Source organism: Haematobia irritans, chromosome 1 (assembly GCF_050003625.1).
Source record: "Haematobia irritans isolate KBUSLIRL chromosome 1, ASM5000362v1, whole genome shotgun sequence".
Lineage (NCBI taxonomy): Eukaryota > Metazoa > Arthropoda > Insecta > Diptera > Muscidae > Haematobia > Haematobia irritans.
Window position 1 is genome coordinate 133,346,454 of NC_134397.1, and position 26,249 is coordinate 133,372,702.

A 26,249-nucleotide genomic window follows, 5' to 3' on the forward strand; every position below is an offset into this window, starting at 1 on the left:
GATGAGATGATCGACGTGCTGCGCGCGCGATTTTTTTCAAGTACCCATCAGCAGCACGTCGATCATTTCATCTCTTTCCAATTTTAATGTTTAGAACAAGATAATAAACTGAAAGTTGCTAGTATTTGAGGACGACGAGAATTCGCGCACGCGAATCCTTTGTTAAATTCATCACATTCAGTTTGTCCTCAAGTTCTTGCATCTTTCGTTTTATTAACCTGATTTAAAAAATGAACACAGTTATACTGACATGTCGTTTGTAACCTTCGTAAATATTAGTAATTTCTTGTACCCATAAGATAAAATGGAACGACCGAAAAAGGGACATCAATAAAACAATAGCATCTCCATCATCCATATTATTCATTATTTCAGTTATTGGGGTGGAACACAAAGAGACTGTATGCCAAATCGGCTTCCATAATAGTGGTTTGCTAAAACATCTTTTCCGGCATACTTTCGCACATTTAGTATTCACTCATATGTTCTGATTTGGCAAATAGTGCAATGAGTTCTTGGGGGATTTGTGGAGCGTTTTGCACCATTTTCTCCGTAATTTTCTTATAGACCACGAGATCTGCACTGTCTTTCTAGTTAAGGCATTTTGAATTAAATACAGTACGTATTTAGTTAACCAAAATTGGGGATCAAAACTACTTCATTTAGAACAGTTTTTGATTTGTATTCCGACATTATTTTCCCCATAAAATATTAGGCGTTATGACCGCCTATTTTTTGGGACATATACCGCGATGAGGGAGGACATAAAGCCCAAACTAAAATTGGGCGATGTGACCGCCCCATTGGAGGTCATAACGCCCAAAATCATTTTGGGCGAAATGTCCGTTGGGGGATATGTCCGGTCGCCGATCAAAATCAATTTTTTGGATTTTCGATTTTTGTATCCCTATTAGCATATAATATTATTTTTTTCATATTTTCTGGACAGATAAACAAATTGGAGCAAGATTCTCAGTCTAATTCTTTAGGGTGTTATATCAAATGAATGAACATACACACACACACATACAGAAATTGCTACCCTATGTGCGTACACAAGTAAGGTGGCAAATGGGGCGCATGCGCTTTATGATCCATTATTGTTTTAAGTGATCGATTTAAGTGTTTACACTGAAATTGAGCACGTAAGAGCGATCGATTGATCGATCTCAAATCCTCTCTGAACAATATGATCTAGTAAGTATGCCCCGGAGGGGTACCAACAAAGCTAAATGAGCGTAAATGTGAATGTTTAGCTGATTTTGTTTTAATGTTAATGGAGCTGTTTGGTGCTTGGTCTTTTGCAGAGGGGGTCTTTTAGTCCAGCCGGGCGGCATGCTAAGTTAGTTGAGTGGTATTAAGGCTATTTGTTGTTGTGTTTTACGAGAGTCTAAGCCAACATTGTTTGGTACGGCTGATACTGTTACCTTTGCTTTGTTGTTTTGTTATTGCTATATTTTTTTTTCTTCTCTACAGGTTTTTGTTTTGTTTTCGCTTTCGTCCGAACTTGTTGTGAGTGGATTTTTTTCTTCTTACATTTGTTTTTGTTTTGATCGAAGGCATGAAAAGAAGGGAGCCCAAGGGGACAACTTCTTAGAGTAATTACTCTTTTTTGACCAAAGAGTAAGGGGAGGAGAGTCTCTCTAGATTCTGGCCAAAAAGACTTTTTGTGGGCTTGTTTTGTATTCTACGACTGCAGAGACCAGAGATTTCTTCCGCTCTTTCATAGACCAGAGCGCATGGGCAAAGCCTTACCACCAGTTTTGTGTTAAGTTGGTAATTCAGTTAAGTGGAAACACTGAAGCGCTTCGCACGCCAAACGAACAGATCACACAATTCTTCTTTGTTTCTTTTTCTGATGCTTCTCTCTTATTCGGTCGCTCGTTGGGAGGCTGCTGGAAAAGTGATTTTCACAACAGACAACAGCCCATTCTTGTTCTTGGGCAACAAGTGAATCACAGACAATGAAGAATAGTGACTGCATCAACGACATGTGAAAACTATTTGCGGAATTCCACAAAGACGCGCCTCAAAATTTTTCAATTTAATTGAATAAATTATAAAAAAAAAATAAAATCGAAAACATCTAATAGACTTTTTTTGTGAACCGACAACACAGCTGAAAACATATTTAAGGACCGTGGAAATTTTTAATTTTCGTTAAAAATGAATATGTGATACAAAAACAAAAATGAACTCAAGTCAACGATAAACTTAAATAAACTTTCTTGCAAATCGGTTGTAAGGCAAAGGACGAGAAAAAAAAACAAAATAAAAACTATAAAATTTTACGGTTTCGAAATTTAGTCAGTTAAATAAAAGTTTTCAGAGTGTGTGTTAGTCCGTGAGTGTTCATTCCCTTCTCGTTTGTTTGTTGGATCGTTTACATTCTTAAGATATGTTTGAAATCGAGTTTTCCCAAGAGTGTTTTATTCTCCGATTTTTTTCCTGAGCGTTAAATAATCGAGAGTTAAAGAAGAAAAAAAAAAACGAAAATATAAAACTATGGGCATTTTCCAATAAAATTTTACCAAGTTATTATTATAAAAATAATAAAAACAACAACAACCCGAAAAAATACTGCAATAAGAACCGAGCCACAGCAACAGCAGTGCAAACAAACAGAAAAAAATATTCCAATCGTTCATCACCTTGGCTTAATGTTATTAACTTGGCTTACAATTACTTAGATCCCCTTCTAAATCTGAGTTAAGAAAATAAAGACACACACAGAAGGCAGTTAGCCCAGCCAGACGGAGCCACCTAGCCTGACCAAGCCACAGAGAGCCAGTATGTGAGTCAAAAGAAAAAGTGGCCACAACGAACTTTACCAACAACAGCAAAAACATATATCGCCTATATTTGGCTAAAACATATTTCTATGAAACACAAAAAAGTAATAATAATCAATGCATTAATATATATATATATATATAGATGGAAGATCGGTTAAAACGAATTTTCAATACCCTCTACCATAGATAGCTTATAAGAAATTCTCCCAAAAACACAAGTTAATAGCGAATATTGGTTTAGTAGATTAGGTTGGATAAATACCATATTTACTTAATAATAAAGATTTCAGGACTTAAATATTACTCAGAAAAAATATTTTTTGTCTTCAATCACGAATTTAATTGATCCAATTAATTTTTTATTGAAATTTTTACAGAAATAGTATCAATCAACAAAGTAAAAAAAAAATTAATTGTTCCAATTAAAAAAAGTATTTGATATAATTAAATGTTACGATTGATTTTTGTTTCAATTAAAACATTTGTTGAACCAATTAAATTTTTAATTGAATATTTTTTTAAAATTCAATTAAAATTTTAATTAGAAAATTTTTTGGTGATATCTTCTTCTGTGTAGGACATAACAATTAATTTATAAAAAAAATTCTATGACTTAAATATTAGGACATATTATTCATATAAAATAAGAAAAATATTGATTGAACCTGAAAACTTAGTATATTCGAAAATTGTCTGACACAATTAACTTTTTAATCAAATTAAAAAAATAGAGTCACACACAGAAAAAAAATCGGATTCTATCACGAAATTAATTAATCCAATTATTTTTTTGTAATTGAAATATCTTCAATCAATAATATCAATTACAGAATTAATAAGAAAATAAAAAAAAAAAATATACTTGATTAAAAAATGAATTGATTTCTTTCGCGATTTTCAAATAATTGTTTAACTGGTTCAAATAAAAATTGAATTGATTTTGATCGAAAAGCGTAATTAATTTTTTAATTGAGGCAATCAATTATTTATTGTGTTATTGTTTATTTATTTATAATTATTTTTCCTTTAGATTAAATAATTTTCTTGTAATTTTACGAGAGTTTATAACAATCAATTAATTTCGTGATTGAAACAGAAAACAAATTTATCTATGCAGAAAAAGATATCCACCATTGTAGTAATGTCAAAAGGATCTAAATTTAATTAAAATTCCCTTACGCCTTACACAAAATTCAGGACACTCACACAAGAGGTGTTTAATTTTCCTGCATATAATGACAGCTTAAAGTGGGTATTTAGTTCGAGTTTAGCCGCTAAAATCACCATTTTTCACGATTACTTTTCTCTAATAATCCATTAAAAAGAATATAAACTTTGTGAAAATTTGCTTTGGCCTATTCCTCATGAAGTTATTATAAAATTTGCACTTCACTTTAGCGATTTTTGCGCCTAAACTCGAATTTAATACCCACCTTTATGCAGTAGTCATTATTTTTCACACCAATAATTTTTGCAAACTTGCCTATTAGGCATCGATCCGTTATAAATAGCTGTACCAGGAGTGGTATCTGATGTCTTGAGAACACTAGCATCGGACATTCGTCATCATGACAGTCTTCTCACGTTGTATGAGGGGAGGCATACCAACAGAATATGTAAGGTAGTTCCTAGCGTTACTAACTCATCCGTTTCGCATTTCCCTAGTATGTTCAAGTGGCCAGGCACCCATATTAGGTGAATTTTGTACTGTTCGGCCATTTTGTTTAGAGATTTGCGGCAGTCTATGACCGTTTTCGTGTTAAGAAACACAGAGTCCAAAAATTTTATTGTAGGCTGACAGTCTGAGTATATATTAATGCCCAAAACATTTATTGGAATATTACATATCAACCAATTTGCCACCACTTTTATTACAAATATTTCCGCCTGAAAATTCATGGACCTCATGTAGCATTTTAGCTGATTGAGGTAGATGCTCAAAACGGCAATTACTTGTATTTGCTGTTAGAGGAAAGAAAAAAGAAAACTTCAAATAATTGACATTTTAATTTAATTTAAATTTTAATTCAATATTGAACGAGTTAAGTTTCCCGAAAGTAAATAAATATAAACAATGCATGGCGTTTAATTCAAAAATTAATATATTGTTTAATAGTATGAGATATTTCAATATTTCGTTGGTACAATTTTAATGATAAATTTCGTTAGGATTACGAAAATATTTCTACCAGTGTACATTTTAGTAAACACCATTTAAACTAAATTAAAAACACATTTCCTTGTTGCAATGCAATTTTTATACAATTTTTGGCTTGTCCATATTGGTACACTGAAAAAAAAAAACTTGAAGAAAGATATGAAAGTTTAGTCTTCCTTAGGACACAAAATTTGCGCAACAGTAAGGATTTTTATAACCTGCGCCACACTGTGGAACAGGGTATTAACATATAAGTTAGTATATATGTTTGCAACACCCAGAAGGAGACGAGATAGACATATGGTGTCTTTGGCAATATTGCTCAGGGTCGGCAGCTGAGTCGATCTAGCCATGTCCGTCCGTCCGTCCGTCTGTCTGTGAACACATTTTTGTGATCAAAGTCTAGGTCGCAATTTAAGTCCAATTGACTTCAAATTTGGCAAAACTATGTATTTTGGTTCAGAATAGAACCCTATTGATTTTGGTTTGAAATCGGTTCAGTTTTAGATATAGCTCCCATATATATCTTTCTCGAGATATGAAATTATATGGCCCCAGAAGCTAGAAGTTTTCCCTGATTTGCTTTAAATTTTATACAGGGAGTAGAATTAATGTCCTCGATATACATGCCAATTTTGGTTGAAATCGGTTCAGATTTAAATATAGTTCCCATATATACCTTTCGTCCGATTTACGATTTAATTTAAATTTTGCGCAGAGAGTAGAATTACAGAATTACATTATTAGAATTACATGCGAAATTTGGTTGAAATCGGTTTAGATTTACATATATCTCCCATATATGTCTTTCGCCCGATATGCACTTATATGGTCCTAGAAGCTTGTGTTTTGACCTAATTTGCTTTAAATTTTGCACAGGGAGTAGAATTAATATTCTAGCTACGCATGCTAAATTTGGTTGAAATCGGTTCAGATTTAGATATAGCTCCCATATATATCTATTGTCCCATATGCACTCATATGATAACAGAAATTTTGAACAGGGAGTAGAAATACCATTGTAACTATGCATACCAAATTTGGTTGAAATCAGTTCAGGTTTAGATATAGCTCCTATATATATGTTTTTTTTCTGATTTCGCTAAAATTGTCCGAAATACCCACATTTTCCTTGTAAAAACGTCACTGATAAGTCAAAAACTTGTACAAATTACTCCAATTTTCCTTTATTTCTAATACATATCTATCGACCGATAAATCATAAATACACTTTTGCAAAGTTGCCTAAAAATTGCTTCAGATTTAAATGTTTCTCATATTTTTTTACTAACATTTTGTTCCACCCCAGGACATTACGTAGCCGACTTAAATTTTAAGTCTACAGAAGTCTAACAAATTTTGTCCGGATCGAGTCAGATTTAAATATATGTATATGGGAACATAAACATTGCACATTTGATGGATTTGATATGCACTGAAAAAAATATTGACCTAATATGGAAGATTATGCAACTTAAATTTTAGGAATCGAAATTTACCCAAAGTTAAGGACAAAATTCTTTAAAATAATGACATTTTAATTAAATGAAAGTTTATAATCCTTGCTTCAAAAACGTTTTTCATTAAATTTAGGACACAAATCTTTACATTTTCCGTCTCTCTGCTGAAGTTGTAGATCTTTGAAGTAAGGCAAATTTTCCTTAAAATAAAGAAAACATTTTTTCTAAGTATACAATTATTTTTCGAGCTTTATGGACAGATATTGATTAAGGAACATGGTCAATAGAGCCATTGAAAAGAAAACGTCAGATACAAATCTATACACGCCTGGACTGCACATGTTTCGGTTCGGGCGAATGAACCTTTCCACAGCCTTTAGTATAGATCTGCCTGGGAGAGATGACTCAATTTTGGGCCCTTTATGTTAACTCCTTATGGAGAAAACATTTGGGAAATTTCCTCTTACAAATTGAATCATCTTTTCTCCCACTGTACATCATCTTTTCATATAACTTACAAGCCCCTTAATCTAAAAAACATTTTTAATTTAAAGAAATCGTCTTTAACTCAACTGACATATTGCATTTTTAAATTTAAGATAAAATCGCTTCAAATATAGGCTAAGACTTATTATAAGGATTTGCATCTTTGGTTTACAGTTTTTTGAACATTAAGAAAACTGTTTTTACTTTGAAGTACCTGTCATAATTTGGATTTTAAATTGGAATTTGTTTGTACATAAATACCTTTATTAATATATCGCAAAAAGAGAATAAAAATTCAATGAATGAGATCTGTATCTAATTTTAATTTTATTTATCCTAGATTTAAAGCCAGGGAGGTCCGTCAAAGATGTCTTTATTTTACAGAAGCCGCATCTTTGGCTCGGAATCAATACCAAAATCCTTAAGGGAAGGTCAAAATCTTTGCATCCAATTAAACTTTTTTTTGAGTGTGGTTTCGAAAATGTGGATCTACAAATTGGTGCAGGGTATAATATAGTCAGCCCCGCCCGACGTAAGACTTTCCTTACTTGTTTTAAATAAAGAAATTTTAATTGAAATAAAGTTTATAATTTTTGGTTTAATTTAAATTTACGACAACCATCTTTGAAAGTTGTGTCTCTGTCGGTTGCCTTTGAACTAAGGCTAATTTTCTTTAATTTAAGGAAACCCATGTTTTTAAATTATTGAATAATTGGCTTAAATATAACTACGATTCAAATATATGCTTTAATTTATTTTGAGGCTTCTGCATCCTGTTTTTTATTGAAATTAAGAAAATATTTAAGTTGTAATTTTGATTTGGATTTTAAAGTTATATTAATTGTCAATATATGTCAATGTTATAGAACATGGATTTAAAGTTAGATATATATAAGAAGTTGATTCTTTGGCTCGGAATCATTACCTAAATCCTTAAGTGAATGTCAAAATCTATAGATTCAAGTAAACTTTGTTTTGAGTGTGCATCGCTTGATTTTCTAAATTACGACCATATTATATGATATCGATTCATTATTAAATTAGTAAATATTATTTTAATTTACAATCAATCAATCAATTAATCATTATTCTAGCTTTTTGGATAAAGTAGATTAATGGAACTTGATCAACAGAGTCATTGAAAAGAAAACGCACAAATACGGGCGAATGAACCTTTCCACAGCCTTTAGTATAAATCTGGCTGGGATAGATAACTCAATTTTGGATCCTTCATGCTAATTTCTAATGGAGAAAACATGTAGGAATTGTCCTCTTACAAATTGAATCATCTTTACTCCCACGGTGCATCATCCCTTCACATGGCTCCAAATCTCTTAATCTTATATTTATTTCGTTTTTGTTACAGCAGTAATGCAATAAAGCTCGAATAATGATTAATAGTAAATTAAAATCATGTATTTGGACGTTGATCGTCTATTTCGGTATCAGGCTAACATGAAAAGTAATTAGTAAATATATATTTTGAGATACAACACCCTTAACCATATTTTTTTCTGCCTGTCCCAAACTGGGATTCAACCCAAAATCTTATGAAGTCACAATTCATACATCTACTGAACTACATTGTGGTTCTATGTGTCCAGTCTTTCTTCATTTGGAAAATTTTTCGTGATTTCAAAAGCTTGGAAGCGCACAGTATGATGGCAAATTTCTATTATTTTAGAATGGATAGAGGCCGTAGATGGTCCTGAGACTTTTGGAAGTCCTCTATATCTATTCGTTTTGATTTTGGCTAAGTTGGCCACTTTAAGCTAAACCAACCTATCCTAAGGTGTCGCAAATAGACTTTCTAATGTGGAGATATTTTATTCTAAGGTGGAGGGTATACCATTAACAAAAAATGCATATATGCAATTGAGATCGATAGCAAATACACAAATATATTTATACATAAACATAAAAATAACACATTTATTTTTTTGACCATTCAGTACAATTCATTGAGCCGTCTTGTTAGTCAAAAATCAACAAAAGGAAAAATAAAAACAAATTTATGCGAAATATTGAGTTCGCAATTGGCGTAATCTATTTCGGCGGCCCGTAGACATTCAAAAAGCCAGGCAAGTAGACTTTTCAAAACGATGTCGTTTTTTGTTGGTTTTGTGAATGTGTGTGTGTGTGTATCTTATAAAGCCCCTCCAAAAAAGTAAATAAATAAATAATTGTAACGGCTCTCGGTTTGTTTAAATAATAAAGCCGCAACAACAAAACAATCAAAACACCACGCTTGTAACCAAATAGCCACGATCGGAAAGATATCACACCACAACAACGACAATAACAATTGGGATTAAGACAAAAGCTTCAATTAACCACTAGAAAAGACCCACCAGCCAGTCAGTTCCAGCGCCATCAAGCACTGCACCATATAATCACTATCAATCGAATGTGGGTGAAGAGTGTTTCTGGGTAAGTCTAAAATTGAACCAATTCAATTTTTTTTCTTTGATTTTTTCTTCCACCACAAACAACAACAATCGGATCCAATCACATCGAAAGTGACCACAAATTGGTGGTTGTTAGTGATTGCCATCGATATGGAAAAAACAAGCATCCATGTACTATCATTACTACTATTATAACTACCACCCTTCGATTAATTATGACACTGGGTCCCTGATCCAATTCTTGACAAACAAGAGCAAAAAAAATATTAGAGAGGGCAATGCCAATTAATGCAGCATTGTTTATGTGTGTGTGTGGTTAAAAAAAATATATTAATAATAATTTATAATTTTAATCAGTTGCAAATTAAGAGTCATAATTGCAAAAGGTCGCTATTAAATAGAGCTATCATTTTTTGGATCAGATTGCGGGAGCGTAGAAGAGCCATTAAATTGGCTTATGGTGAAGTGAGTATTAATAGGTTAGGTTAGGTTAAAGTGGTAGTCCCATTAAGATTCAGTTTCACTTAGACTATTCAGTCCATTGTGATACCACATTAACTAAAAGTACCTATTACATATGGGCACTTCTAGTTTTAACCCCTGAACCTTCTTGATTATTTTTCTTTGTTGAACCAACCAGATTGTTCCAAAAACATTAGCAGACTGCTTAAGTTAACGTTTTCCAGATCCGCCAGTAATCTGAAGCTATATGCTCCTAAAAGTTGCTTGCTCCTAAAAGTTGCTTGCGCTTTACACAAAAAGCAGGACACTCACACAAGAGGTGTTTAATTGATTCCTTTTCCTCCGCATCATGACAGCTCATACAATAGTCATTATACTTCGCGCCTATAGTTTTTGCAAAATCGCCTATCAGGCAGCGACCCGTTATAGCAGATATCAGGAGTAATATCTGACGATTAAGGGAATTTTTTCCTGTCTTGCTGAATGCGCCTGAGACACACAAACACGCCATACGCTGAACTTGTTGGGTGGTGAAGTGCCGGCCACAAGACTACAACACCATATAGCATTATAGATCTAACCACTGCCGTGTATAGCCAATGCACAATTTTTGGTTTTAAAGGGTGATACGGTCAAAATTTGGTCAGCGGCTTCCAGTTTTCGATTTCCCCCCGATCCAGACTTCCTGGCTGTCGACAAACGTTCCCCAAACACTTTAATTACATTTGTAATGGTTGATTTGGCAACTTTTAGCGATTTTGCCAGCTTTGCGTGCGAGTAGCTCGGATTTTCGCGATGCGCGAGCAAAATTTTGATATGCTGCTCTTCTTGCTTGGACGGCTTTTTGACAACTGAAGAGTGAATTCCAAAATCAAAATAAGAGCAACATTCTACACACACACACCTTCAAAATGAGGGGTGTTCAGGTTTTTTAAATGCAAAATTGAAAGAAATACGTCAAGTTTATATTGACCAAATTTTGACCGTATCACCCTTTAGTCCCCACTTTTTTCCTATTGCCTTTTTGCACGACTACAAAGCTACCGTTGCTTTTCTTGCCCTTTCTTCAATATTAAGCTTAAAGTTCAGCTTCCTGTCCAAAATAATGGTATTTTGCACACTCACCAAAGGGAATTTCAATGCCCTCTAAGGAAATGGGCCTAACAGTGGGAGTTTTGCGATCCTTGCAGTATATGACTAGTTCTGTCTTTGCAGGATTTACCCCAAGACCATTATCTTTCGCCCATTTCTCAGTCATCCGAAGGAGCCTCTGAATAGTATCTCTGATTGTGGATGGGAATTTTCCCCTGACTGCTAGAGCCACATCATTTGCATATGCCACCACTTTTATCCTTTCTTTTTCTAGGGTAACCAGAAGGTTATTTATAGCAACATTCCAAAGAAGAGGTGATAGAACTCCTCCTTGGGGAGTGACGCTGAAATACGTCTCTTCATTAGAAGTTCGTCTAATAGCCTAAGTATACATGGATCAACATTCAGAGTTGTCAGTCCATTTAATATCGAGCTCGGATGGACATTATTGAACGCCCCTTCGTTGTCTAGAAACGCCACGATTGTGTATTCTTTGACAGATAGTGAGCTTTCAATAAAGCTGACTAGTTCATGTAATGCTGTCTCAGTAGACCTGCCCTTCGAGTATGCATGCTGTCGTTTCGAGAACAAACTTGAATCGATGCTAGTTCTAAGATAAATATCTATCATCCTCTCCAGAGTCTTAAGTAGGAATGAAGATAAGCTGATTGGTCGGAAATCCTTCGCCCTCGAGTGAGAGGCTTTTCCCGCTTTAGGTATGAAAACGACTTTTGTTTCCCTCCACTTTCCTGGGATATATGATAAGTTGATACATCCTTTATATATCACCGACAACCAGGGGATAATTTAGTCAGTCACTGCTTGTAACTCCGCCGGAGCAATTCCATCAGGTCCGGGGGATTTGAATGGTCCAAAGCAATTTAACGCCCATCTTATTCTAGATTCCGATACAATTTCCTCGATAGGAAACGACCGCTGAGCCACTGTGGCACCGCCAGAACCTGGTTCAACCGTCTGATTTCCAGGAAAATGTGTGTCCAATAGTACCTCCAGCGTCTCCTCACTGGACGTTGTCCAATTGCCCTCCGATGTTTTAATGAAACCTGGAGCGGAGTTGGTGGATGCTAGAACCTTCCGTAGCCTGGAAGCCTCGGACGTATTCTCAATACTGCTGCAGTAATCATTCCAAGAGTTATGCTGAGCATTTCTCAGTTCTCGCTTGTATCCTCTCAGATTCTTCTTATAAGCGTTCCAATTCTCAGGGGACTTTGCCATGTTAAAGAGCTTCCTGCAAGATTTCCTCATATTATTTAATTCCGTATATTACTTAATTCAGTATATTTCTGTAATAACTGCACAGAAAAAAATTTCCGTAGTTAAACTTACGCTAAATTTAACTTATTTTTATTGTAAAAAAATTAAATTTTATTACTTTTTCCCAAATTTGCCCAATGAAATTTTTGTTTTTTTTTTTTTTTAAGTACGTCTCAAATATTTTATGAACTAAACGTGAGTATAAAGTTCGATGACCCTACATATAAGTTCAATATGAAGTAAAGCAAATGAAAATTTTCGTACAATTCGCAAAAATAGTAAGAATGAACTACTGAATGGTTAAAATGATCATGATTTGGCGCCAATGATTTTCTTCTTTAGTTAATATTTTCTTCGATAAGAGGGTGTAATTTCGTGAACTGTAGTTAAAAAGTACAACATACTATTAAATTTTCCTGGTTTTAACAACGCTTTGGGGAAATCTCAAAATGTGTAGCAAAATTTAGTTCAATTTTCGTACGAGTTAGTTTATTCTTCCTATAAAACAGTTTACTTTTTTTCGGTGTGCCACAACCCTCAATATTAAGTAGAGCTATAATTTTAGCATCAGATTGCATTAGCGTGGAAATAATTATCATTACAATTGTAATTTGAATTGACCCTTAATAACTGTGTTTGCCTCTTAAGTCTTTCGTTTTGTTCCATACACATTTGGAAGAGACATGAAATTAAATTTAATAAATTATTTTTTTTTTTCGAATTTTCTTCAATTTATTAAGAGGCCTTTATTAAAAATTCCATTTTCAACATTACTAATATACTCAATCTATATATATAAAATTCAATCTATGTTTGTTTATTTGTTTGTTTGTTTGTTTGTATGTTCCGAGTTGGCTCCGAAACGACTGAACCGATTTACTTGAAACTATCAGAGATCGTAGAGGGCGTTCATGTGGTGAAAATAGGGTACCTCATTTTTTGACACCTGGTCGCGGAGGGGGACCTCCCCTCCGTCGGACTTTTGGAAAATTGGACCAAAGTTGACCGATTTGCTTGAAATTTTCATTTAAGATTGGGGTTGGCATCTAGACAAAGATCCGCTACTTTTTATTTCGATATTTGGTGGCGGAGGGGTGCCTCCCCTTTGTTCGATTTTTTTTTAAGTACAGTGAAAAAACTAAAATTCTCTAAATTATCTGAGATTTACAGAGAACATGTGGTGAGGTTATGAAATTAATATGGGGTACCCGATGATTTCATATATGGATGGGGAGGGGGACCTCCCCCTTGCCCTACTTTTTGAAAATTGCTTGAAATGTTCATTGAATGTTGGGGTTGGCATCTAGACAAAAATCCGCTACATTATTTTTAGATATTTGGTCGGGGAGGGGGACCACCCCTTTGCCCGAATTGTTTTTTTTTTAAGTACAAACAAAACTAAACTCCCCCGACTGAAATTTTACGGAAAAATTTATATCAGGTTCTTAATTTTTTAATAAAAATAAAAAGGCATAGGGAGACGTCTGCTTCTCTTAAGTACATACAGAGAAACAATTAAACTTTTACCGAGTTACTTGAAATTTACAGAGGACTGGGGAGAGGTTACGATATTAATAGTTGATACCTGATTTTGTGATATTTGGACGGAAGAGAGACCGCCCTTTTAGGCTTATAATTTGCTTGACATTTTCTGGGACGTTTACAAAAGATACGCTACATCACTTTTCGATATTTAGTCGGGGAGGAGGTCCTCCTCTAAAACTGCAAAAAAAAACAACAATTCTTAAGTTTTCTTGAAATTTACATAGGCAGTGGGGGAAGGTTATGAACGCAGAGGCAACCTTCCTTGCCCCACACTTGAAGGAAAGTTTCAAGAATTTTCAGGGAAGGTTAGGGGTGCTATTCACTACGATGTTTGTCGATATTGTATCGGGGAAAGTGACGTCCCTTTAAAACAATAGAGCAAAATTTAAACATCGCCGATCTACTTGAAATTTACAGGGAATGTGGGAGGAGGTGATTAAATTTATACATGATTTTTAAATTAGTATATGATTTTTCGATATCTGGTTGGGGAAGGGGAAAATTGAAATAAACTTTGTCGATTTACTTCGATAGAATTCATAGGGACCATTGAGTAGTTGTGAAATTAATATAGGGTACGTGATAGTCCGATATCAGGTCGGAGTGGAGCGAAGGTGGGGGGAGGGTTCCCTTTTGTCCGTTTTTTTTTCTTAAATTGAAAGTAGAGGGTTGTCCGTAAATGGGAACTCGGTACATAATTTTATGATTTTTGCACAGGCTTCTGCAAGTCTTCTTTTTAGTAAAGAACTTAAATTTACATGAAATTGGCAGCCAACGTAGAGGGTGCATCATTTTCCAACATTTTAGCAAATGTTAATGTGGTAAAATTTTTTACTATTTTTGCTTTTTCCGATTTATTGGATGGGAAACAGTAATTCTTTGTATGTTATTATAATATAGTGCTTAATTTTCAGATATGTTGAGGAGAAGGACACCTTTCCTTGACAAACCACACTTAAAATTCACAAGAAATATAGAAGAAGGTACACCATTTCCCGCCGTGTTTGTACCTATAAACGAAAAATCAAGTAGTCCGATTTGTTTAAAAGAATTCAAATCTTTTCGAATTTGTTTTCAGCACGAAGGATATAGTTGACTAAGTTAACGCAAAATATTCCTCCAAATACGCTTCGGAAGACGCAGCGAAGCGGGCCGGGTTACGCTAGTAATATATAAAGTGGTAAGAATATTCATTTTAGATATCTGCAATAGGTAAACCTTTAAAATTATCATGGAAACCACACTGAAAAAAAGATTTTGTCTTTACTTTAACAATTTTGGTATTGATTCTGAGCCAAAGAAGCGGAGAATACATGTAAGGATACTTTTAAGACACAATTCTCTTTTAAATTTGGGTTTTGTGTACTTACTTCCAGGAAGCAAATTTTGATATTTCGTTTTTTTCAGATTTTTTCCTTCACATGCTATCAAAGTCTTTTAAAAACGAGTCACCGACAACTTTATTTTCCAAATTCAGGCTCGACTTCCAGTAGAAATTATGATATGTTTAAAGTAAAAAAAGACAACAAATTTAAAGACAATTTCATTAATTTTAAAGAATTTTTCTGAATTGTTAAAGTCAGGTTGACCTTACTTTAAAAAAAATTTTCTTTCATGTTATGATACCCATTTTTAAGAAAAATCACTTAATTATAAGGACAATACGACTTCATTGAAAAGTTTATCGACTTTTGGAAAAGGGGAAAAAAAACTTTATATTAGAGAATTGCGTCTTCTATGCTAAACATTTTAATATATTTTAAGGACATGAAATCATTGGCCTAACGACAATATTTTTTCAGTGCAGTTGCAAAATAAGAATTGCAAAAGATTGATATTAAATATGGTTATCATTAAATTACGGAAGCGAAGTGGTGAAGAGAACATTAATAACTGTTTATAGGGAGCCACCATGGTGCAATGGTTAGCATGCCCGCCTTGCATACACAGGGTCGTGGGTTTGATTCCTGCTTCGACCGAACACCAAAAAGTTTTTCAGCGGTGGATTATCCCACCTCAGTAATGCTGGTGACATTTCTGAGGGTTTCAAAGCTTCTCTAAGTGGTTTCACTGCAATGTGGAACGCCGTTCGGACTCGGCTATAAAAAGGAGGTCCCTTGTCATTGAGCTTAACATGGAATCGGGCAGCACTCAGTGATATGAGAGAAGTTCACCAATGTGGTATCACAATGGACTGAATAGTCTAAGTGAGACTGACACATCTAACCTAACCTAACCCTAACTGTTTATAGGCACAAAAACAGAAAAAACAAATTCTGATTAAATCACGAAATTAATTGATTTCTTAATTGAAATGTCTTCAATCAAGAAAATGATGGTATCAATCATTGTTTTAATTGGCATAAGATAAAAATATTTGATTTAAAATAATTTTTAAAATTTCAATTAATTTTTTAATTGATTCAACTAAAAATTTAATTGATGTTGATTGCAAAAATCAATTAAATTTTTAATTAATTTAGTCAAAAATTATTTGATGTCGATTGGAAAAGTAAATCAGTTATTTTTTATAGATACAATTAATTATGTAGTTAAACTTTTTAATTAGATCAATTAAACAATTAATTGAGGTTTGCTATCGAAATCGAATAAATTGTTAATTGCAACAATTAATTTTTTAATAAAAACCGCGAAAATTTTCACTCATTTCGTTAACTAACTGTGTGTTCTTACTTTGATTAAAAATTATTGTATCAATTATTTTTTTTTTTTAATTAAAGGCGTAACTAATTTCTATCATTTTCTTAATTGACTTTGTGTTTTTATTTTGATAAAAAAAATTGATAGTATCAATTAATCATTTTATTAAACATTAAAAAATGCAAACCTATTTATAACCGACTTATGCTATGGTCAGACTGGGCAAATATTTGACAGAAATCGAAAAGAATCCATCGCCATAGCCAAACCAACAAACATTTTGAATTCATATTGGATATGTAATATCATCACAGAAAAAAGTGAATAATTGAATCAAATACAAAAATTGTTAATTCAATTATTTTTGTATTTGATTTTCAGCTTATGACGAAAATTGTAAATCCAATTACCCAAATTGTAAGGTTGTCATAAAACTATTTTCAAATGAAGTAATATTTGCGTTGAGTATAAATGTAATTGGAATTTGTCAAAATATTCAAATGACATAGTACTCAATCCAAATACATTAGTATTTGAAGTATATAGTGTTTTCAATTACAGTCGTAATTGAACTGAGTACAATGTTTATAGAATTTTGTAACCTATACAATTACTATCGTAATTGTGTTTATTACGATGTTAATCAATACAATCTTTGTACTATATAATCTATATTAATTTAAGAAAATTATACAAATACACTCTGAAAAAAATTTTATGCATTTTATTATAAAAAACTAATTCTGAAAATATGTATAATTGAAAATACAGCGAAGTACATTTTTGGTATAAAAATATAGAATATTCATTATAAACGACGTATTTAACAGGCTAACTCACAAAGTTTTTGAATTATCTGTACCACCTGCTGGAATTTCCCAAATCTTCCTCATTTATATCCTGCTCTTCTGTAATACAAACATCTATTTATTTCAAAGTTTCGAAAATATTTCAAAGTTTTACATGACTTTACCTTCTGTTGCTGGGAAGAAATCCTCGAAATCCCCGTTTTCGAAGTAAACACATTTTCCTCTAGGCCACATATTTTTGACAGTCGGCTTATATCCATTAATAGGGCAATTTGACGTGTACACGAACTAATTGCAAAAACAAAATAGAAAGAATGTAATTGTATATATATTCCAAAGCTTATTCGCAAGTAAAAGTTTGTGCTGTGATACTTTCGTGAGTCTAAAAATTGTTGTGAACCGTTAATCGTATTTAAAAGTTCTGTTTGCGTGAACGTACATGAGTATTTCTTGAATGTGCTTGAGAGAGAGAAAGAATTCTACCAACACGTCACAGGTTAGACTCACAATGAAAATTTTCATTTTTACGAAGAGAATTCTTTCAGTGTAGTTTCCAAAAAAACGCGCTTGACCAAAAAAACTGGTATTTACATAAAGGTACTTACCTGCGATAAAAATACAATATGGTGCGCCAAAAATGTTGTAAATGTTAACATTTCGAATCGCGGTACCGATACCACGGTTTATTTGCGGGTAAATTCGACCATTTTCTTAAGAAGATTCTTAATAATAACAATAAATGACATTTTATTGTTTGTATTAATTTATTTTTCGTTACGTAGCAACGTCATAAACAGTTTTATCAGGCAATTACGCATTATACTTAAATCAATAACTTTTATACTTGGTCCAATTGAACATAGTAATTGATGTGTTGTGAATTCAATTACCAGTGAATTTTGATATTTTTGCCAGTTTTTCATTCAACCAATTATTTTCATGTTTGACTTAATAAAAATCGTATTTGATATAATTTTTTCATTCAATTATGCCAATAATTGATTTTTATTTTGCTTCAGTTTTTTCTGTGATGGTAGGGTTATTTTCCAAAAAATATATACAGATATTTGGAAAATAGTTCTAATAGACTTAATGTTTCAACTTTGATTAAAAAGTTAATTATATCAATTGAAGAAGTTGTCAGCTTCAATTAACTTTTTACTTGGAAATATTTTGGTGATATTTTTTTCCTATATGTCTGAAGTCTTTCAATTTAAATTTAAAAAGGGGTTTCCAATATTTTCCTCAATTTGTCAATTGAAAAAGGGGGTTTCGATATTATTTAAGATCCCTTCACCCTTATTTATTCGGAATTGATCACTATTTTCCATTACATACAATTTTCAATGCTACAAATATTATTCTTATTTCTTTATTAAACTTTAACAGTGTTAATTTCATATTTCTGTAATAACTAAGGCATTGATATTAATATTGAAGTTTTGTTGTTGAAAATTAAAAGAAACACCTAGTAACGCCTTTAATTAAAATCCGGATTAAAACCCGCTCTTAACTTTAGTATATTATTTGATCGTGACTTATATATGTGAGTAAAGCGATTGTACTGCACTTAAACATTATCAAATCTTTTCAGAGTATTTGCCTTTTTATGAATTGTGATCACGTCGAAATTTTATTTGGTTATTGCAGTCCGAACTCTAGTGCAAGTACATTTTTATGCGTCAAGTTATTTCCTAACGTTGCAAGATATTTTTTTTTTGTGTGGACAATTATTTTAGTTAACCAACCACGTGAAGTGGTATGTATTCCATTTGAAATTACATTTAAATACAAATGTCTTGTTAATTGATTTAAGTATGCATATCCAATTTGTTATTGTTTTTTATATTGTGAACTGAACTTTGATTTGATACATTTAGTTGTATCATGAGATATGTTCGTGCTGTATATTCAATATGACCAGGGGTTTAATGTCCAATGTTGATACAGATTCATATATAATGATCTCCTGATTTTATTCCTTTATTACACTAAAAAAATATTTACGTGATATTAAAGATTTCGCAACCTAAATTTTAGGATGCGAAATTTACAAAATATTAAAGACAAATTTCTTTAAAATAATGAAATTTTAATTAAAATAATGTTTATAATCTTTGCTTCAAAAATGTTTTTCATCAAATTTAGGACACACATTTTGTAAATTTGCGTCCCTCCGTTGAAGTCCGATGTCTTTGAACTAGGGCTAATTTTTCTTAAAGTAGAGAAACACATTTTTGATTTAAAGAAATTGAAATTTTGAAACTTTAGATTTAAGATAAAAACGCTTCAAATATAGGCTAAGACTTATTTTAAGGATTTAGCGCCTTTGATTTAAAGTTTTTTTTTTGGAATTAAGAAAACATTTTTATTTTGAAGTATTCGTTATAATTTGGATTTTTAAACTAGCATTTGCTTGTAAGTGAGTACCTTTATTAATAATAAACCGCGAAAAGAGAATGAAAATTGGATAAATGAGATCTGTATCCTAATTTTGATTTTATTGGTCCGATATTTAAAGCCAGATAGGTCGCTAAAAATTTTCTTTATTTTAAAGAAGCCGCATCTTTGGCTCGGAATCAATACCAAAATCCTTAAGGGAAGGTCAAAATCTTTGGATCCTAGTAAACTTTTTTTGAGTGTATTATCTTTAAAATTGTAATAAATAAATAATAATGTTCGAAAGGAGTGACGAGTATAGAAACAGAGTATAAATCTTGAGATCGTTTTATTTGAGGGTTGAATCTAATATTTATTTTTTTTAATAATATAAAATGAATAAGGAAAATATCTAAAATCATGGTTTAAATTAACAAATTGAGGAAAACTCTAACAAAAATTAATGTATGTCAAATTTTTTCCATGTGCCTTCCAATGGTGTATAAACAAAATGAAAGACTTAAGACGCAAACACAGTTATTAATGTTTTCATTACCATCCCAGCAAAAGAATTTGGAAGTTCTTCCAAAGGCACAACTTTAAAAGCACTTCCAGAAGATGCACTGCCAATGATGTTCTTTATTTTAACTACCCAGGAAATTCTTTAATTCAATTTTTTATAACTTGTTTTTTTCATACCTTTAAGGGATAATTTTAACTTTTTTTGTTTCAAATAACAAAATAACTCAGAATTTTTCATTTACATCCAAAACATTGAATTCAGATCACACCTAAAGAAGTGGTGTAAATTCAGTGCAACGGCTGTTGAAATGGAGGACTTCCGTCCTATGACAAGCCCATGTTAAATTCATCGCTTCTGCGTCAATTTTGCACCACTTCCGGATCCAAAAAGAACATTTCCCTTAATTTTTTTATACCCTCCACCATAGGATGGGGGTATATTAACTTTGTCATTCCGTTTGTAACACATCGAAATATTGCTCTAAGACCCCATAAGGTACACGGATGAAAAATACTGTTTTACATATGTTTGGCTATAAACATTATATGTTTGGAACACAAATTTTTAAACACAATATTTTTGAGTGCAAGCATATAATGTTCATAAACTAGCATAACATGTTTGGGACATATATGTTAATATGTTAGAACATATTATGTTTGGGACATAAAATGTTTGTAAATATAATATGCTTGGATGCAAACATATATTAATTTAGAAATAGCCTATAAACATATATGTGTTTAGTAGCTTGGAGCGCTATTTAACAGGGAGCGATATTGAATTAAGTTGGTGGTTGTTGCTTGTTATTACAAAATTAACATTTTATTTTTCCTTGGGCAATTGATCAGCTACTTCTTTGATCCTTACAAACTGTGTGGTCCGCTGTTCGAATCCCCGTCCGGCAAAAGGTAAAATAAAATAAAAAAAATTGAATAATTTCTTCTACAATGTTTGTGTTACAGAAAAAGGTGCTAAGAACTAAAAAATGTCGTGGAAGTGAGAAAGATGTGGGGGAATATACAATTAGGCAGATACAAAGTTTTGAGCATTCAGGTCGAAAACCTATGTTGTTAGCACCTATATTACCTGTTTATTTTCATAATTCATTATGATTGTAAATATACAAATAAATAAATAAAATTTTGAGCACAATATTGTTTGGGAGAATTTTTTTAAGCATATAATATTTTTGGGTGCAAAATGCTTCCAAACATATTATATGTTCACAAAATAACATATTGTTTTTTGGAAGACAACATTATTGAATTTGGATGCAAAAATACAAAATGTTTGCAACTTAGACTACCCAAACATATATTGTTTAGACCAATATGCTTTCAAACATATTATATATTGGAAGAGATCAAACATATAAATGTTTGGGCAATACCCAAAAGTGTATATGCTTGAAGCAAAATATGTTTGGGAGTATATGTTACAGAAGCGATTTTTTATGAGGGTGTATATATTCTGGGCCGTGGTGAAATTCTGAGTCGATCTGAGCATGTCCGTCCGTCCGTCTTTTGAAATCACGCTAACTTCCGAACGAAACAAACTATCGACTTGAAACTTGGCACAAATAGTTGTTATTGATGTAGGTCGAATGGTATTGCAAATGGGCCATATTGGTCCTCTTTTACGTATAGCCCCCATATAAACGGACCCCCAAATTTGGCTTGCGGGCACTCTAAGAGAATCAAATTTCATCCGATCCGGCTGAAATTTGGTACATGGAGTCAGCATATGATCTCTAAAAACCATGCAAAACATGGTCCACATCGGACCATAATTTTATATAGCCCCCATATAAACCGATCACCAGATTTGACCTCCGGAGCCTCTTGGAAGACCAAAATTCATCTGATTCAGTTGAAATTTGGTACGTGGTGTTAATATATGGCCTCAAACACCCTTGCAAAAATTGGTCTAAATCGGTCCATAATTATATATAGCCCCCATATAAACCGATCCCCAGATTTGACCTCCGGTGCCTTTTGGAGAAGCAAAATTCATCCGATCTGCTTGAAATTTCGTACGTCATGGTAGTTAACAGCCATGCCAAAAGTGGTCCATATCAGTCCATAATCGTATATAGCCCCCATATAAACCGATCCCGAGATTTGGTTTTGGAGCCTCTTGAAGGAGCAAATTTCATCCGAGTCAGTTGATTCTTTAGACTCTTTATTCTTTATTTAATAGTAAGATTTTTCCATTTTCTTTGTTATCTTTCTAAAGGTTTTGCACAGAAGTGGCTTATCCTTATATCTAGAATATTAGAATAGTGGTATAATACATAATATTTTTGTTTTTTTTTTAAGATAATGTGTTTGAAGGAAAACTATTTAGAGTCAGTTGAAATTTGGTACATTGTGCTAGTATGTGGCCGTTAACAACCATGCCTAACTAGGTCCATATAGGTCTATAGTTATATATAGCCCTCAGATAAATCGATCCCCAATCACACAAAAATTGGTCCATATCAAGTTCATAATTGTATATAACCCCACATATAAGCGACCCCCATATTTCAATTCTGGCTCTTTACCATGTATGGAATAACTCACAATTTAGAAAACGATGTTAAGAAGTTTTAAGATACCACAACCCAAGTAATTCGATTGTGGATGACAGGCTTTAGTACAAGTTTCTATGTAATCCATGGTGGAGGGTACATAAGATTCGGCCTGGCCGAACTTACGGCCGTATATACTTGTTTTTTTTTTCACAAGACAAAATGTTGCGGATTTGATAAGATTTAAAAAAATCTAACCTCCTTCATATATATTTGTGCACTTCTAATTTAGTGTTTTGGTGGAAAAATCTTTTCGGATCCGGAAGTCAAATATGGGGATCGGTTTATATGGGGTATATTTATAATTATTGACCGACATGGACAAATGGTTATTATAGGTTATATACGAACCAAATTTTAACAGGATCGGATGGAATTTTTCTTTCCAAGAGGCTACGAAAATTAAGCTTTCCTAGAAGCTTCGAAAATCAATTCTGGGGCTCAGTTTATATGGGGAATTTGTCAAATTGCAATACCATCCGACCGACATCAATGAAAGTTATTTGTGCCAAGTTTCATGTCGATAGCTTGTTTCGTCCGTTCGTGATTTCAACAGACGGACGGACATCGTTAGATCGACTGCTAATTTCACCAATTAATTTTTTAATTAAAAATTTAAAATTTTTCAATCATTGACTTAATTAACTTAATGTTTCTATCTGGATTAAAAAGTTAATTATATAAATGAATTTATTAATTGTAAAAAATCAACTTTAACCAACTTTTTAATTGGAAATATTTTGGTGACATTTTTTTCTATGTATGTTTTAAAAGGGGATAAAAAATTTTTCCATTATAGCTCTTCTCAAAATATGACCTGTGTGTAAACGAAAAAAAAAAAAAATATATATATATATATATATATATATATATAAAGGGTGATTTGTTAAGAGCTTGATAACTTTTTTTTTTAAAAAACGCATAAAATTTGCAAAATCTCATCGGTTCTTTATTTGAAACGTTAGATTGGTCCATGACATTTACTTTTTGAAGATAATTTCATTTAAATGTTGACCGCGGCTGCGTCTTAGGTGGTCCATTCGGAAAGTCCAATTTTGGGCAACTTTTTCGAGCATTTCGGCCGGAATAGCCCGAATTTCTTCGGAAATGTTGTCTTCCAAAGCTGGAATAGTTGCTGGCTTATTTCTGTAGACTTTAGACTTGACGTAGCCCCACAAAAAATAGTCTAAAGGCGTCAAATCGCATGATCTTGGTGGCCAACTTACCGGTCCATTTCTTGAGATGAATTGTTCTCCGAAGTTTTCCCTCAAAATGGCCATAGAATCGCGAGCTGTGTGGCATGTAGCGCCATCTTGTTGAAACCACATGTCAACCAAGTTCAGTTCTTCCATTTTTGGCAACAAAAAGTTTGTTAGCATCGAACGATAGCGATCGCCATTCACCGTAACGTTGCGTCCAACAGCATCTTTGAAAAAATACGGTCCAATGATTCCACCAGCGTACAAACCACACCAAACAGTGCATTTTTCGGGATGCATGGGCAGTTCTTGAACGGCTTCTGGTTGCTCTTCACTCCAAATGCGGCAATTTTGCTTATTTACGTAGCCATTCAACCAGAAATGAGCCTCATCGCTGAACAAAATTTGTCGATAAAAAAGCGGATTTTCTGCCAACTTTTCTAGGGCCCATTCACTGAAAATTCGACGTTGTGGCAGATCGTTCGGCTTCAGTTCTTGCACGAGCTGTATTTTATACGGTTTTACACCAAGATCTTTGCGTAAAATCTTCCATGTGGTCGAATAACACAAACCCAATTGCTGCGAACGGCGACGAATCGACATTTCACGGTCTTCAGCAACACTCTCAGAAACAGACGCAATATTCTCTTCTGTACGCACTGTACGCATTCGTGTGGTTGGTTTAATGTCCAATAAAGTAAACTGAGTGCGAAACTTGGTCACAATCGCATTAATTGTTTGCTCACTTGGTCGATTATGTAGACCATAAATCGGACGTAAAGCGCGAAACACATTTCGAACCGAACACTGATTTTGGTAATAAAATTCAATGATTTGCAAGCGTTGGTCGTTAGTAAGTCTATTCATGATGAAATGTCAAAGCATACTGAGCATCTTTCTCTTTGACACCATGTCTGAAATCCCACGTGATCTGTCAAATACTAATGCATGAAAATCCTAACCTCAAAAGAATCACCCTTTATATATATATATATATATATATATATATATATATATATATATATATATATATATATATATATATATATATATATATATATATATATATATATATATATATATATATATATATATATATATATATATATATATATATATATATATATATATATATATATATATATATATATGAATTTCTGGACAGCTCCATTGTAAAGGCTGTAGCTGATTACATTATATGATCAAAAATATGGGCTTTTTTGTTATAAAAGAACGAAGGCTATACATAAATTGAAGAATCTGCTAATTATTATTGAAAACTATTCCTTGTCATCACTCAAGGAAATTTTTAAAGCCAAAAGCCTTGGAAGATGAAATCCTATTTTGCGAAAAACCCGCATTACTTGCAAAAACAAAGGACCTTCAGACATAAGAACGCCCCAGAAAAAATCAAATTCTTTTCAATATAAAAGAGCAACTAAACAATATCCCATGTTATCCAATAATTAAAAATTATTTGTGTGTATTTCGTGGAATATACACCTCTTGTCTCTTGCCCACGTATTAATTATACGTCACATAGCACAATCACCCAATTACCAATACACAGGAGAATAAACTCAGTCAAAGCCAGAAAACCTAAATCACTACCACATGGTATTTAGTACGTCAAGGTCATGGATGAAAGTAACCATAAATCGTTGCTTATCTCAACACAAATGCCAAATGGCGAGTTATGCCAAGACCATGGGGCAGACTAACGTCATCGATGTAAAACGCAAGTGCCCCTTGTTTCGCGTACTCTTGCTCACTCCGTGAATGCGGCAAAAAAAAATCGCATAAACACAAACATTTGCGCTCCGAAGACAAACGGCTCATCGTCCAAAAAAAAAAAAAACGCACACACATGACTACTAATACATATTCATATACAAATATGGAAGGTGGACGGCGACTATATATGCATCAAAAAATACCGCAATGTTATTATCAACGCCCAAATTATGAACGCCTGAATGAATTGTCAGGATGGACAGACGGACTTTTATTTATTTTTGTGTTCATTCATGGATATGTGGTTGTGCCATCATTCGCCTCCTCGGATTCCCACCATCGATTTATTCATTCATGCACTCATTCAACCATCTGGTCCAAATAAGCCAATGATAAATTATTATTTTCGTAGATTTGTCAAATACGTCGTCCCGTATTTGTGTAATAGCAGTTGTAGTGTGTTTGTGTGGAAAAGAGGTTTGTTTCGAATTTGTGGAAAGTCATACCGGCTTTGCCGTTAATGTTATTCATTAAAAGTTTAAATGCCTTTAAATTGAATCAAGTTTTTCGTTGTAGTAGTAGTGCGTGAAAATTACCGGCTTGTTGTTAAATAAACTAAACATTTTTTTTAGTTTGGTTTGAATAAATCTGGAAGTTGACATTTTCAAAGAGTTGTACAAATTCATCA

At 33.0% G+C, this 26,249-nt stretch overlaps 1 protein-coding gene across 1 annotated transcript in view; it reads left to right on the top strand.

The window, feature by feature from the left end:
• Nucleotides 1-1,805: 1,805 nt before the first annotated feature.
• Nucleotides 1,806-26,249, top strand: part of LOC142221841 (uncharacterized) — a 182,889-nt gene continuing 158,445 nt past the window's right edge. The window contains exons 1-2 of the mRNA XM_075291673.1: nt 1,806-2,896; nt 8,852-9,329. The gene's annotated coding sequence lies outside the window, so the exon portion shown is untranslated. The remainder of the gene's footprint in view (nt 2,897-8,851; nt 9,330-26,249) is intronic.